The sequence below is a fragment of the Spea bombifrons genome, chromosome 4 (assembly GCF_027358695.1).
Source record: "Spea bombifrons isolate aSpeBom1 chromosome 4, aSpeBom1.2.pri, whole genome shotgun sequence".
Lineage (NCBI taxonomy): Eukaryota > Metazoa > Chordata > Amphibia > Anura > Pelobatidae > Spea > Spea bombifrons.
Window position 1 is genome coordinate 51,771,155 of NC_071090.1, and position 15,554 is coordinate 51,786,708.

The following is a 15,554-nucleotide window of genomic DNA, read 5'->3' on the forward strand; positions in this document are numbered from 1 at the left end:
CCCTAGACAATGATAGCGCATTGGATGCTACCCATACATCCAGGAACTACAGTACTGTGCAAATGTTTTTGGCAGGTGTGAAAAAAAGAAATAAAGCAAGAGCTTTTGGAAAAATCCAAATCAAATCAGTATTTGGTGTGACCACTTTTTTGCTTTAAAAACAGCATCATTTCTTTAAGGGAAAAATGCACACAGTTTTTTTAAGAATTCTGCAAATAGGTTCCAAACATCTTGGAGTACTATGTAATCCCAGACAGACTTGATAATGTTGAGAAAATGGCTCTGTGGGGGCCATATCACTACTTCCATGACTCCTTGTCATTCTTTACACTGAAGATAGTGGCTTTGGCTGTATGTTTGGGGTTGTTGTCATGTTGCAGAATACATTTGGGGTCTATCAGATTCCTCCCTGGTGGTATAGCATGATGGAAAATTATCTGCTCAGCGTTGAGAGGACCATTCATTTTGACCAAATCCCCAACTCCATTTGCAGAAATGCAGCCCCAAACTTGTAAGAAACCTAAACCATGCTTCGCTGTTGCATGCAACACTCATTCTTGTACCGCTCTCCAGCAAGCAAACTGCCTTCTGCTACAGCCAAATATTTCAAATTTTTGCTCATCAGTCTGAAGTACCTGCTGTCATTTTTTGCATGCCAGTTCTCTGTTCCTTTGTTTCCACTATGGAGGTACAGCTTTTTTGTAGCAAGCCATCCATGAAGACACAACATCACAACTATAGGCATATGATTAAACAATGTTTTTGATTTAGATTTTTCTTTCTTCATTAATTTAGCAATTTGTTAAATGTAAAATAAACTATTAATATGACTTTTTATGAAAGCATTGTAATTTTACGGCATTGTTGCCACACCTGCCTAGAAATTTTGCACACCACTGTTTATTAACAGTCTTTTGGAATCTTTTGGACCATTGCAACCACGGTACGGCTTCCTATCTTTTCACTCTGCCCATCAATGACTTGGGACAACAAGGTGGCATGTATGGAAGACACTTATGTACCTCTTCGAGCCTCTGAAGGACAAGGTAGTCTGAGTACGCAGCCAGAATAATTGTTATAATTCACTGATTGCCGTAAACACTATGGCATGTTTGAAAGACTACTGGCTCATGTTTGCGAATATCATTAATTTTTAGTGTGCCCTTCAAATTCAACCTTTACCACAAATACAGTTAGATGCTGTCTTAACTTGTTCACACATAAAATTGGAACAGCAGCTTTACGTTTATATTTGAGGAATGTTTTTGCATACCTTGTATTCAAAGTGTATTACCTACCTTTTCTTTAGATCATTCATATTTTACTGCAGGTGCCTGGGTGATGGACAGATTTTTTGTGTACAGGGCATTTTCCCTTTTTTTCTGTTTCCTACTGTTTTTGGACCTTAGAATAGCAAAATGATTAGGGGGTGGTAATTCATGAATTTATTGGGTATGCAGAAGAATGTATTTTCATATTAATCATAAGGGGTCAAGAAGTGCTGATATGTGGAATACTTAAAAATCGGGGTTGTGAATAATTAATTTGCTTAATAATTTAAATCCTGCTTAAGATAATTATTCTTGATTGATATCAGTTATTACATACTTATTAGTAAAAAAAAAGGTTATTTTTCTGATTTCATCAGCAAGGAAGCAATCCTGGGTTTGTTTCATTACAATACCAATAACTCATAACTGGGTTATGCAGCAACTTATCAATAGTACATGCGATCAATGCAGACCTTCTTTACTTACTGGAGTTCGAAAATCTAATTTCCCAGAAGCCATTGCTCAGTTTATGTCTGCTATGGTCACTTCCAGAGCTGAAGCTCATTACAGCCACTGTGGTACAGCGAGTAGTGAAAGTTCTTTGATGTTTGCCAATTTACTTTCAGGTTTCTCTACCTCTGTGATAAGTTAATAATTTTTGTTGCAGCTAATAACATGTATCAACTGATCAATCAAGTTGAAATTTAGAATAAAACTTAATTACATTTATGTGTCAGACGTTGGGATGAAAGTGAAAATAAGAAACCTTCTTTATTGAAGTGACTTTGAACACAGTGTGGTAATAAATAAATCCATGTTACTTGCAATTCAATGTTTTACAGCAGAGTATGAATAGCGTTGTGGCTTCATTTTTACACTACAGTCCATAGGTTGGCAATGAAAGTTTTCAATTATCACTGGTGTAGTGACTTTGGCCTATTTAGACAAGTGTGTTTACCTGATCTGTTCTTCTTTCAGTCACCATTATTAAAAATAGGAAAGCTCTTCAAAATCACATCTGCAGGTCTTCTTTGTTTCCCCATTTGGTAAAGAAATTAGAATATACAGCAAATGATTTTCAAAAATTAATTCCACAAGGTAAACCTAGCTTTTAGTAGTGGTAATGGAGTAAAGAAACCAACCCCAAAGGATAAATAAATACAATAATTATAAAAACGGTGAACAAGTCCCAAAAAAATCCACACAAAATACAAATAATATTCTCAAATGTATTGCACCTAAAAAAAAATCCTCCCCCCAAAAAAATCACACAATGCGTTTCCCCCTATTTGGGCTTCTACTTGGCAAGTTTTTGAGTTGCAATCCTTTTATAGCGATGTTCCCAGTTGGCGTCCTTCTGGTTTTTTCCTGATGTACACCAAGTATGGCTGATAAATCTAAAGTAAACATTGCCAATAAACTGGCAATTGTTTTTATTTAAATCACATTGCTTGGTACAGCCTTAAGAACAGTTTTACTGCCAGCATTCATTTACATTCGCACTACTTTAATAAAATCTTCATTGATGTGTGTTAAGCATGTGTGTTTAGAGTCATACAACATTAATACAGTTTGACACTGCCAGAATCAGATCCAATAATAACACTTATGGTGTCTGTGTGGAAGCAAATAAAAACAGTTAAGTGTGTGTTTTGTTTAGTTTTTGCAGAATACCCTCTGGCACTCACAATGTTTGGGTCATTATATTTTATTTACTTTGTTTATGCAATCCTATATAACCTATAATTGCCTTCAGTTCAACAGTGCTGCTAAATTTCAGATTCATTATATTACATAGATTGTATGTATAGTTTGAAAATTATTATTGATTAAAGTAACTTAACATAATACTTACATATACAGATATTTATAATACTATGAATACTATGACTTTTACTATTAATGCTTGAATAGTTCCATACAATTGCACTAGTATTTTGAAATATGAGTTCCAGAAGCAGGATCATAAGTAGAAACCACAGGGCCCTGGTGTGAAAATTGCCCTGCGCCTCCCAGCTTCAACAGCTAATCTGTGCCATCATTGCCCCCACACAACTGGTCTGTGCCATTTTTGCCCCTTGCCCCTCTTCCAACATATAACATATGTAAACACACTTATACAAATAACACACACTTCCTCATACTCACTAACACACACTCCAACTCACCACACTTACATATCCATGCTCACACACACAAGTACACATCCATGCTCACACACAGGGGTGTAACTAGAAACCACAAGTCCCTGGTGCGAACAATTGCTCTGGGCCCCCCAACTCCAACAGCTAGCCTGTGAAATCATTGGCTTCACAACTGTGCCTTCTTTGCCCCTTTCCTCTTACAACATACAACATATTTAAGCACACTTACACACAAAATTACACACACTTACTCATACTCACAAACACACACTCCATCTCACCCCACTTACACAATTACACATCCATGCTCTTACACACACACACAAGTACACAGCCATGCTCACACACAAACAAGTACACATCTATGCTCTCTCTCACACACACACACACACACATACCACACACAAGTACACATCCATACGTATATATATATATATATATATATATATATATATATATATATATATACATATACACACACACACATTTACATATATATATATATATATATATATATATATATATATATATATATACACAGTAGTACACAACACACACATATTATATATATATATATATATATATATATACACACAAACTATTTTGAACCGGTATAAGGAGACAGGAAGAAAGGGTTGCAGGGGTCACAGCGGGCCTCTGTTGTTACGCCAGTGCTCACACACACACATACACACCACGGGGTCACGTGAACCCGATACACGTCTGTCTCCTCGTGCATGTTCGTGCCCTAAATGATATATAATTAAATGTTCAAGTCATTAAAAATATATCACTATCTGTCTTAAAAATAATAATTCCAAATAAATGTTGCTTTTAGTATTTATGCTAATAAAGACATGGAATGTTACTGAAAAAAAATAAGTTTCATAACCTACAAAGTTGGCCATTTAACTAAGGATTTTCACAATAACTTTATCAAAAATCTGAAAGTATATGCTTTTTTGGGTGTGCTTCTTTGTATTATTTTATGTATATTTGCAGGTTCTGATAAGTCATTAAGGTTAGGCAACCCATGTACCACACAGGGGCCTCGTAACTGGTGCCCAGAGAAGGCTTTAGTTGCAAGAGTCTTAGTGGTTTAAAAAAGTCAGTCCAACTGATTCAGTTCCATGGTAAGCGAAGCAGCCATGTTAGGATTACATAAGCATACCTGGGAACTTCTGGGCTCCGGCTACCCGGAGCCTTCCCTTGCAGGACGCGGCCAGGACTGCACACTGACGTCAGCAGGCGGTCTCACCATACCATAAAAACATTGGGTATGACTAAACTCAGGACAAATATTAGAATCTATTTAGCAGGTTTTTTTCATTAGCTTTTGTAGATAAGTAAAAGTTTTTTCAAATAAAAATGAGAAAAGGTGCTTTTTACATGTTTTCATCATATATTTTTTTCCATAGGAAATTAGATCATGTGATCAAAGAAAGCCCTTTAGTCCTGAACAAAACAATATATCTTGTGTGGGTACACCAAATACGAGAGGAGAAAATTACAGCTAAACATGAGCACTGCAAAAGTGTATAAACTGGTCACGAAGGGTACAAAAAATGAAAAACAGCCTGGTCCTTAAGGGGTTAATCTCTGAATTAGGCACACTATAGTTTGTTAGTGTTATTATAAGATAAAGATCAGGAAGATAATAGAGATGCAGATCTTACTTTCTGCAATATATTCATCCCATCAAAGTCTTAGTAGGTGCCTCACAGAAGAATGTCCACTTTTGTGCACTTCAACATCATTAGAACAGATTGTTGGGTACCCATCAACATAAACACAGTGTAGTCTATTACAGGGATGGAACACCACATGCTTGAAACCTCATGATCCGTAGTCAGATGCAATAAACTTGACTGGCTTTATTTTATCCCTTGCAGACTCAACTAAGACAGTGTAAATTGCTTTTCCTTTGCAAACAAATGCCCTTTGTAAGATGAAATTATGTAACACCATGTTTCAGCAACTTAACAGTTTTTGCTAGCAGGTAACCCATATCCCAAGTATAACATGTGAATTCAGTCATAGCTCTTTTATCAGGACACTGACATTCTTTCCTGTTTTCAAAAACAAATAAAATGCTAAGCCTGATGAACAAATCTGACATTCACAACAAAGAGAGGTACTATACAGTTTATAAGAGCCAGAACAATAAAGAGCTTTTTATTTTTACTTTATTAAAAATTAATTTATACAGGTTTCAACTAGTTAAGCTGCCGTCTGACTGTACACAGATAGAAATAGATAGCTGGGTAGATACAGAGCTAGTGTTAGAATCAGGCAGCCCAGGCAGGGCATGCCGCAGCCCCCAAGTAGAACTGTCTGTGCACTGTAAGTAAGTAGCAGGGAAATGTGTGTTTGTGTTAAACTGTGTGTGGGTGTCAACATACAGGGATAGACTGTGTGATAATGTAATGGTGTTAGAGTGAGTGAGTGTGTAGGGGTGTCAGAGTGTGTAGAAATAGTTAGGAAACTAATATTGCTTATAATTAGTGGGATTATTCAATATTCATTTTAGAGTTTATTCATGTGGATTAACCACAAGATGCCTTGAGTTAGTTCCATAGTGTTCTATTAAATTTGTAAGGGGGCTGTCATGGACTAAAAACATAAGAAAATGTTTGAGTAAAAATAGCAATGGTGTCATTGTGGTAGATACTTATGCTTTGGTCTCACTTGTATGATTCCTCAAAAAATCAGTAGAACTGTTGAAAGCCACGTACCATTTTCTCCCAAACAAACTTTACCCCTATAAGCATCTTCTTTACCCCTATAAGCATGTAAAATAAGTGAAAAGGACAGTAAAATTCATCTCCCTGCCACTACATTGACGATCAGACAGAAGTCAGCATCATTGGCTTTCTACAGAGCAATCATACGTAACGGCGATCAGGCATTGCCTTCCGATAGGTGTCACTTAAGGACAGGACAAACTCAGCAGGGTCCTTCTAGAAATTTAGGAAATAAATAACATTTATAGGCAGCCCTGTGATGTCACAATAATATCACTGGAATCCAAAATATATAAGAGAGATCTCCAAAGGGATCTCAATCCATAAAACACTGGAAACAGTACAAAAAATAGTAAAAAATAAAATACTTATTGGATTGTAAATATAAGTGACCCAATATCCCATAGCCATATCATTACTAGTAAAAAATATATATTAAAAAATCATCTCAAAGACCCTCTTGAACATATTCAAAAGTATTGGAACCTATTAATTATTAATAACCTATTAATTATTATGACCACAGAAAACTGTCCGGCAGGAATTTTATGGAATGGGTTTCCATGGCCGAGTAGCACCATGCAAGCCTCACATGAAGAAGTACAATGCAAAGCATCGGATCGAGTGGTATAAAGTACACCGAGACTGGACTCTGGAACAGTGGAAACGTGTTCTTTGGAGTGACAAATCATACTTCTCTGTTTGGTATTCTGATGAGCGAGCCTGTGTTTGAAGGATGCCAAGGAAAGCGGTAACTGTCTGACTGCTTTGTGCCAACAGCAAAGTTTGGTGGATGAGGGACAATGGTATGCGGCTGTTTGTCAGGGGTTGGGCTAGGCCTCTTACTTCCAGTGAAGGGGAATTTTAATGCTTCAGCATACCAAGACGTTTTGGATAATGCTATGCTTACAACGTTGTAGGAAAACTTTGGGGAAGGCTCCTTTCTATTCCAGGATGACTGTGCCCCAGTGCACAAAACAAGGTCCATAAAAAACATGGTTGGATGAGTTTTGTGTGGAAGAACTTGACTGGAAATTGCAAGTGGAACGGGAATTCCGAGCCAGGCATTGTGGCCCAACATCAGTGCCTGACCTCACAAATGCTCTACTGGATGAACTCTTGTGTAAAGCCTTCCAAGAAGAGTGGAAGCTTTTATAGCTGCAAAGGGGTCCAACTTCATATTAATGCCATGAATTCAATGACATCAAAGTCCCTGCTTGTGTAATGGTCAGATGTCCTAATACTTGTGTCCATATAGTGTATGTATGTGGGTTATGACTGTATTCAGGGGATTTTGACAAATAAATATTGGGTCATTGTTCAAGTGTGCCACCTACTGTGTATAAAAAAAAATCTAGGCAAAATTGCAAAACATTATGGAAGACAATGGAAACTAAAATCAGTCATTTCACAAACCTATTTAAGGTGTTGTTCCACCAAATGTAACACTTTTGCCAGAAACCATTGTCATGTGACACACAAATTGACACATAGGTTGTTGCCATGGAAATGACACAACAATGGTTGTTGTTCTTTGATTAAATCTTCAAACAGAAGAATCAAATGATAGATAACCTAAGGTTTACTTGCCTAGCAAAGTTCAACATGGACCATTTAAAAAGAGCCTTTTTCCCAAAGTTACATATAAATACTATAGTGCATTATAAAGATAAGTACATACAATAAGACTATATATAGTAGTGTTGTTAGATAGACTAAGTGATTTAAATAACTGATTACAAAAATTATGATGTTTAAAATCTCATTCATATAACAATTGCTTATGAAGTGATGCATCTGACTTTTCTAATTTGAAGGAAAAGGTAGATATGCATGATTAGATACAAAATGTAAATGATTTCTGCATCTAGATTTTAATGAGCGTTATCATCTTAAAATGTTTCATATCAATGTAAACATGAGACAAATCAGAGCTGATGCTTCTGTCATGTTACATTATCTAAATAAGCAAGCAAGCAAGGATGCTTGACAATGCACCTATTTGCCACTTTTATGCAATTTCAGTTTTATAATAAGAATATAATTTAAAGCAAATTACACTTTCAGGCCAGGAAGAAGGTATAATCATTTATAAGTGTCAATTATGCCAGTCTAATGTGCTTCCAAAATAACTATATTTTTCCTAAAATAAAAACTATTTAATCAAAGTAGAAAAAAAAAATAATTCCAACAATACAATAGCAATTTTGCAATTCTGAATTTTGACCCTAACTATAAGAGATGGGACTTTTCTAGAATTCTTACTGGAACTTTAAGGAACCTAAAATCTGGTGCAACCAATTACCTTCAAAAATTACATAAATAGTTAAATAAAGTCCACCATAAAGGCACCATAAAGACCAAGGAGCTCTCCAAACATGTCAGGGTTGGGTTATAAAAAATAGCCAAAATGGGAACATCCCACGGAGCACCATTAAATCCATTATTAGGAAATGGAAAGAATATGGCACCACAACAAACCTGCCAACAGAGGGTCGCCCACCAAAGTCATAGACCAGGAAAGGATGACATTAATCAAAGAGGCAACAAAGAGACCAAAGATAACTTTGAAGGAACTGCTTTGCTCCACAGTGGAGATTGGCGTATCTGTCCATAGGATAACTTTAAACTGTACACTCTTTACGGAAGAGTGGCCGGAAAAAAAGCCATTGTTTAGAGAAAAAAAAGAAGCTGTTTACCAAAAGGCATGTGAGAGACTCCCCAGACATTTTGAAGAAGGTCCTTTAGTCAGATGAGACTAAAATTGAGCTTTTTGGCAAACAAGGAAAACGCTATGTCTGGCACCTCTCATCACCCCCAGAACACCATTCCACAGTGAAGCATTGTGGTGAGAGCATGTTTTTCATCCCCAGGGACTGGGAAACTGGTTGGGATCGAAGGAATGATGGATGGCACTATACAATACTATACAATGCAGGGAAATTATTGGGGGAAACCTGTTTCAGTCTTCCAGAGTTTTGAGACTGGAACGGAGCTTCACCTTCCAGCAGGACAATGACCCTAAGCACACTGCTAAAGCAACACTCAAATGGTTTAAGGGGAAACATGTAAATGTCTTAGAATGGCCTAGTCAAAGCCCAGACATCAATCAAATTGAGAATCTGTGGTATGATCTGTGGTAAGATTTAAAGATTTAAGATTGCTGTACACCAGGATGCTCAAGTTTTCTGGTTTTTTTTTTTTTCTTTTTTCTTCTTTGTCTCACAATAAAAAAAAAGATTTTGGATCTTCAAAGGGGTAGGCATGTTGAGTAAATCAAATGATACAAACCCCCAACAAATCAATTTTTCCCCAGGTTATAATGCAACAAAATAGGAAAAATTGGGATGAATACTTTTGCGAGGCACTGTGTTTTGTGATGCATATACAATACAGCATGACAAACCGTGGGCACCAGGTTGCCATGGTGACTAAAAACAATCTCATGGTGTCCAGGGTTTTGCAAGGGAGTAAAAACGTCCAGGGCTGCCTTTGTGAATCCGCCACCTTATGCTTGGGGGCGTGGTGAAGCAGGTGCCATAGGTTACGTGGCTGTGCTGGGCGCCATACGGCACCCACTTCACTGCTCCCTCTCAGGAAAGCACAGGGTGCCAGATTCATGACAGCAGAAGATGGTAGGTATCCACAAGGTGAGAGGGGGAATAGTGTATGCAAGTGTGTACTGTAGTGTCGGTGTGTATGTGTCTATATGTATAGTACTGGAGTCAGTCTACGAGTGTGTGTAAACTGTAGTGTCAGAATTAGTGTGTATCTGCGTATATGTATAGTGCTGGGGTTGTTCTGTGAGTGTATGTATTAGACTGGTGCATTTGGATTTATACAAATTGCAAATTTACAGAATTTTGGTAAATTCAGCAATTCATACGAATCCCTTAAAATGAGGCCAGACTCCCCACAAATTAGATGAAAACAAAGCATAAACTCTCTCTCACACGCTTTCTAAATGTTTCCCTACCTTCTCTGCCAGCCACTTTCGATTCTGCCGACCACTTCTGCTTCCACATCTTCTTCTGCATCATCTTCTGTCTTGTCCCTTCTCTTCTCTATTCTATCCTCAATCTGCTATCTCCTTTCTCCGCAGACATAACTCAGCAGCAACTTCTGATAAAATTCCAGCAATGCGTTGACGTCCTCTTTGGTCCTCCAGTCGGGGAAGAGGACGCCACTGCAAGCACCACAGCTTATTTTACCTTCAGCTCACTTGCGGTCGGCAGAGAAAGTAGGGAAATATTCAGAGAACGCAAGAGACAGTGAATGAGAGTCAGTGAGTGAGTGAGAGTGAGTCTAGGGACCATGCAACAAATTTTGTTCCCGAATCAAAAATGCCCCCTAATTTGTGTCCAAAAACGGTTCTACTTGTAAGCTTTGTGTCTGGTAACATATACCGTCTCAGACAGTAATACAAGTCTGCAAAAACCCCAAGTCATGGTCTCAGTCCTTAAGTTTCTTGGGAACATGGGTGAAACGTAGAAGACAAGAAAAGTGGAAGGTGAGACCTAAGCCGAAACCGAGACACTGAGTAGAACTCGATACAGAGCCACAAATGCACAAAACACTATCACAGGCAGTTCTCTGATGTATTCTGAGAGTTTAAGTAGCCTTCCAGTTCAAAGCCCCACCTCTGGGATATCTGTATGGAACTTGGAAGTGCTGCATTTCCATACAGCAAAGAGCTAGATGATTTCCTCACTGGCTCTTTTCCTTCTGTGTCAATATGACATAACATGTTTTAATGTTATTGTTAGTTTCACTTCTATTGTTAATTTTCACTCACCCCTGTTGTATATGTGCTGTAGAATCTTCTGGTCCCCTAGAAATAAAATGTAATATAAAACCAAAATGTATACAGTTCTGTATAAATTATAGGTGGAGACAGAATTTCTCTTTGTAAGAAAAAATGTGTTAGGCCTTTTCTATAACATATCCTAATTACTGCAAACATGTATGCCATCAAGAAGATTAGACATAATACTGTAAATTGGGCAGTGCCATAGCTGGCAATTAAAATAGATGGAAAGAAAGTTAGAAAATGGGATAATATTAGTAAATTCTATTTCCTGGGAAATGTATAATCCTTGTGTATCTATGCTTCTGTATTATTTGTGACTATGTTATTTTTTCTATAATTATTATAATGAAGTATACCATAAAAGTATGCTTTAAACAACCAGAGTCACCAGAGTCCTGTACCGTAGTAAATAATATATTTTTTTAAATAATGAGGATATGGTCATCGATCTATATATGTGACTTTCTTTGACATTCACATAAGAAGCCACACAGAGAAATAGTTGCAAGAAAATAAATTCCACATATCCTTTAATTGACACTGATCCAAAAGGCTCTAACAGTCTACATAACTATAATCCTGTAAATATTTTCACAACAACAGATGGGTCATTTTGATCTTTAATCCGAAATATTTCCTGTTTTCTCTGCAAAAATGAAATAATAACAATAAAAATGTGAGGTGGGGAATGTTTTGTAGAAAATGAGAATGCATCAGATTTCACCTTCGTGCCTTGTTCCCGCAAAATGCAATTACACTTAAAACAAACAGCACTTAAACTGTGATTGATGTAGTAGATTAGTTTATCCAAACAATTAAATTTGGAGATTTCATTGTGAGTTGCTTTTTTAATTTAAATTTCTTCTCCACATTTTTGGCTCATGAAGCCTTTCTTTTTCTACTCTACTGTTGCTCACCATCTGTACATTATTGTTAACATTAGCTGTTGATTTCATGTACATCTGTCCTTCTTTTGTGTTGTGCTTGCAGTGTAACTTCTTAAATATAGCCTCTTTGTGATACATATGTTTTGGTATACTGGAGGAACTAATTATTTTCATGGTTTTTTTATTATTATTTTTTACTCCAGGGAACATTATATTAAACTTTGATAAACAGAGTGCAGTTTTACCTATTACTAATATATATATATATATATATTTCAATCTAACAATGAATGGATGTCATATTTTGTTTTGGATTGGGTTGTGTCAATTTCATAATGGCACTTTTGGTTGGACCATAATTCAGACCAAGTTGCTGAACATCGATGAAGCAGAGGCTTGATACAAAATGTTGAGGACCATTACAAGTGCTGTTGAAGGGAATTTTTCTCCTAGTATCTATCCTATTGTAGATCTGAATGATCGAGGCTCTGGGTATATCTAGGTATGTGAACTCAATTATGTACTGTTAGGTTAAAGAACACATAAAGTCAGCGATATGATAACAGTTTGCACATGCATGATAATATATAATTTAAAAATATAATATCAGCATCAAATGCTCTGCACTTGTACACCAAGAAGCCTTTGGGGCCCATATTTTGCCCTAATCTAGTGGAAGAAAAGGATTTTTTTTTTGTTTTGTTTTTGCAAGTTGCGTCCCTTTGATGCAAACAAGGTAGACACCATTTTTTAGTCCTTGTCTGTACCCCTCAAGGGGCTAGTATGGCTTGTTATTTAATTTAATTGTCTTTTAGTAAACGTATTCTACTAACGTAACCCCCTTGATTCCACAGCCCATGCAATTTTATAATTAACTTTAGTTTTAAAAGCTTCCTTTATATATTTGTTTGTATGGATATTTAATGTACAATTATAAATTAATTTTCTTCCTTGAGTTGTTTTGAGCTCTTGTAGTCAAATAGTTAAATAAACAAACCATTTGAATATTTTCTGTTTCTTAGATAAATAAATTATAAGCCTTCTACTAAATTATAATGGATGCATTTATAATTTGCATGGAATCATAAATATTAGCTAAAACAAATGTTTCCTTTAAATCTTAACATAGAAAATCAAACAAAATATCCATGTGAGAAATATAATTAAAATACTGCTTAGTCTTTAAAGAGATGAATTAAAATAATATGTCTTTTATAGTTTGGTGTTAACTGTTTTTTTTTAAAAATCAGAGAAATGCCCTTTGTGGATAATTTGTCAAAGAAAAGTGTCAGTCAATAAACAAAATCAGTAGAACAATACACTTAATAGAAAAAGTGTAAATTGCTGTGTTGTCATACAATTTATCTACATTGGTACGTGAACACTAATCATTCATGGATTATGTTTCATAATACAAAAAAGCAAAATGGAAATTATAGATATAAGATGGTTTTGCTTTTCCTTTGTAAGTACAATGATGCACATAATTTTAAATGCTTTATTCTACACTGCTTGGATAATCGACAGAGATTTAAATGTGTAAGTGCATATAATTTGTGTTTTGTTGATCTGAAAAGGGAATCATTATTGTAAACAGCTAGATGATCATTATTATACTTAGGAAGTTTGATTTATGTGTTTTTATAATATCTTTATTTTTAAACAATAAAATAATAAACAATATAGACAAATGCAACTTAAACAAATATAAAAAGAAATACAGATTAAAATACAAATTATAAAAAAATCCACACATACTGGGAGGGGTGGGGCTCATTAAACTGGGAGGGGGAAATAAACAAAGCATTATTAGAATGTTTTTCCATTTTTTTTAGTTGGGTATCTCATATTTCAAATATTTTATCGGATGTATTGTTAATACACCTTACCCCCTTTTCAATATAAAATTGGAAAATTATTTGATTTAACTTACGAAGTTAATTGTGCCCAAGTGAAGTTGACATTTTGTTGCAGCTTTATTTAAAGAGGGTCAATCAAGGTCGAGAAAAGCCACTTCCTGTTTCTTATTCTATTGGCCAATGTTCTGAATAAATCATAGGACATAGCCCCACAGATTTTCATTTTCTCACAGTTCCACCGTATATTTGGGGGGGGTACCTACACAGATGTTACATCGTCAATATATAGTGGAGCTGTAAGAATTTATATTCTTTAGTGTAGTATGTACCAATTACCATCTGTTTATGACTTTAAATTGAGTTTCATCCAAAGAATAATTGTGAATCTCTACAATCTGTCAGGGCAATTGATCTATTGAGGTCTTTTTCCTGCCTTCTACTTGGTGTACTGTGAACATAATCTTTACACCTACTTAGGTCTAAGCATTTAGGCAATACCTTATTGGGTTTCTCATAAATATTCTCAAACAAAAGTTTTATTTCGCAGTCTCTGGCATACATACGTCTTTGCAAAACGTTTTTAACCTTGACGTAGTTACTTCATGATTCGGCAGTTAATATTCCTGCATAAACTGAGGAAAAGGTTTAATATGAGAATTAATCAAAAGTTCTTGTAATGTAATTTCTTCACTGTTCTTGAATGTAGTTGATACCTTTGTTTCTATGTGATCTTCCAAAACTATGGTCCATTAATAAGAAGATCATGTTAAAATGTTATACAACACTAGAAAAATCATTACTCCATATCACACAGGGAAAATCATTACTTGTGCAAGCTTCTGATTCAATTTTGTACCAGTCTTGATGTTACTAATTGCATCATATAAACATGGAGGATCATATTAGCTTTATAGTATTGCCAAATACTTGGAAACCCAGTGCCCAGAAGCACCCTTATGCTTATGTAGCCAGTGCTTTAAGAATTTGAAAAAGGTATATCCACTTAGGAAATTTATAGGATTTAAGGATATTAATCTATCCCCACTGCTACATACCTGCAATCCAGGCACTCCTATTCGACGTCTTCTCAAGGAAGAACTACAAAACTTTATACTGGAAGGTTACGCCACACTTAAGAAGAACACAGCTCCTGAATTTCAACCACGACCCTCCCTTCCGGCTCCTATTTAAACTTCCAGTTTACAAGACTCGTTACCCTCTGATGGTCGTCTATGTTCATAGTGCTAGTCCTCAGTGCACGTCATCTCTGGTTGTCGCTTGTGTTTGACCTCGGCTTTCTCCTTGACTATGTTGACTCCGGTATCCTTGGCATGTTGATTCGTTGATTCAGATTCCTGGTATCCTGACCTAGGTTTGCTGACTACGTTTTCGCTACCCTTGAGTTCTGCCTGACTCCGTTGTCTCCAACCTTGCTGTGCGTGACACCCACCATGTATTTTCTATCTGTTTCCATGCTTTGTCTTTTTGTCTAATCAAATATTTTTCTTTGTCTAATTAAAGTCAGAAAGTGTATGTCCATGATCTTAATAATATTCCTAGGTATCTTTATCCCTAGGTAATAGACATGTGCAAATGGGCCCAAAATGATTTGGACAAATGCTTCAGTTTTGGCCCATTCGTTTTCGGGGAATTTTGTTCCCTGCTCGTTCCGTTCATCTGAAAATTTAGAGGCATTTTTGATCCAGGAACAAACTTTGTTGCCCAGTGCCAACATTCATTCTCATTCACTCTCTGACACATTCTCTAAATGTTTCCCTACCTTAGCTTTTATCCAGTTGGCCTGAATCCCAATAAAGTGCAAACAGCAATTCTCATACA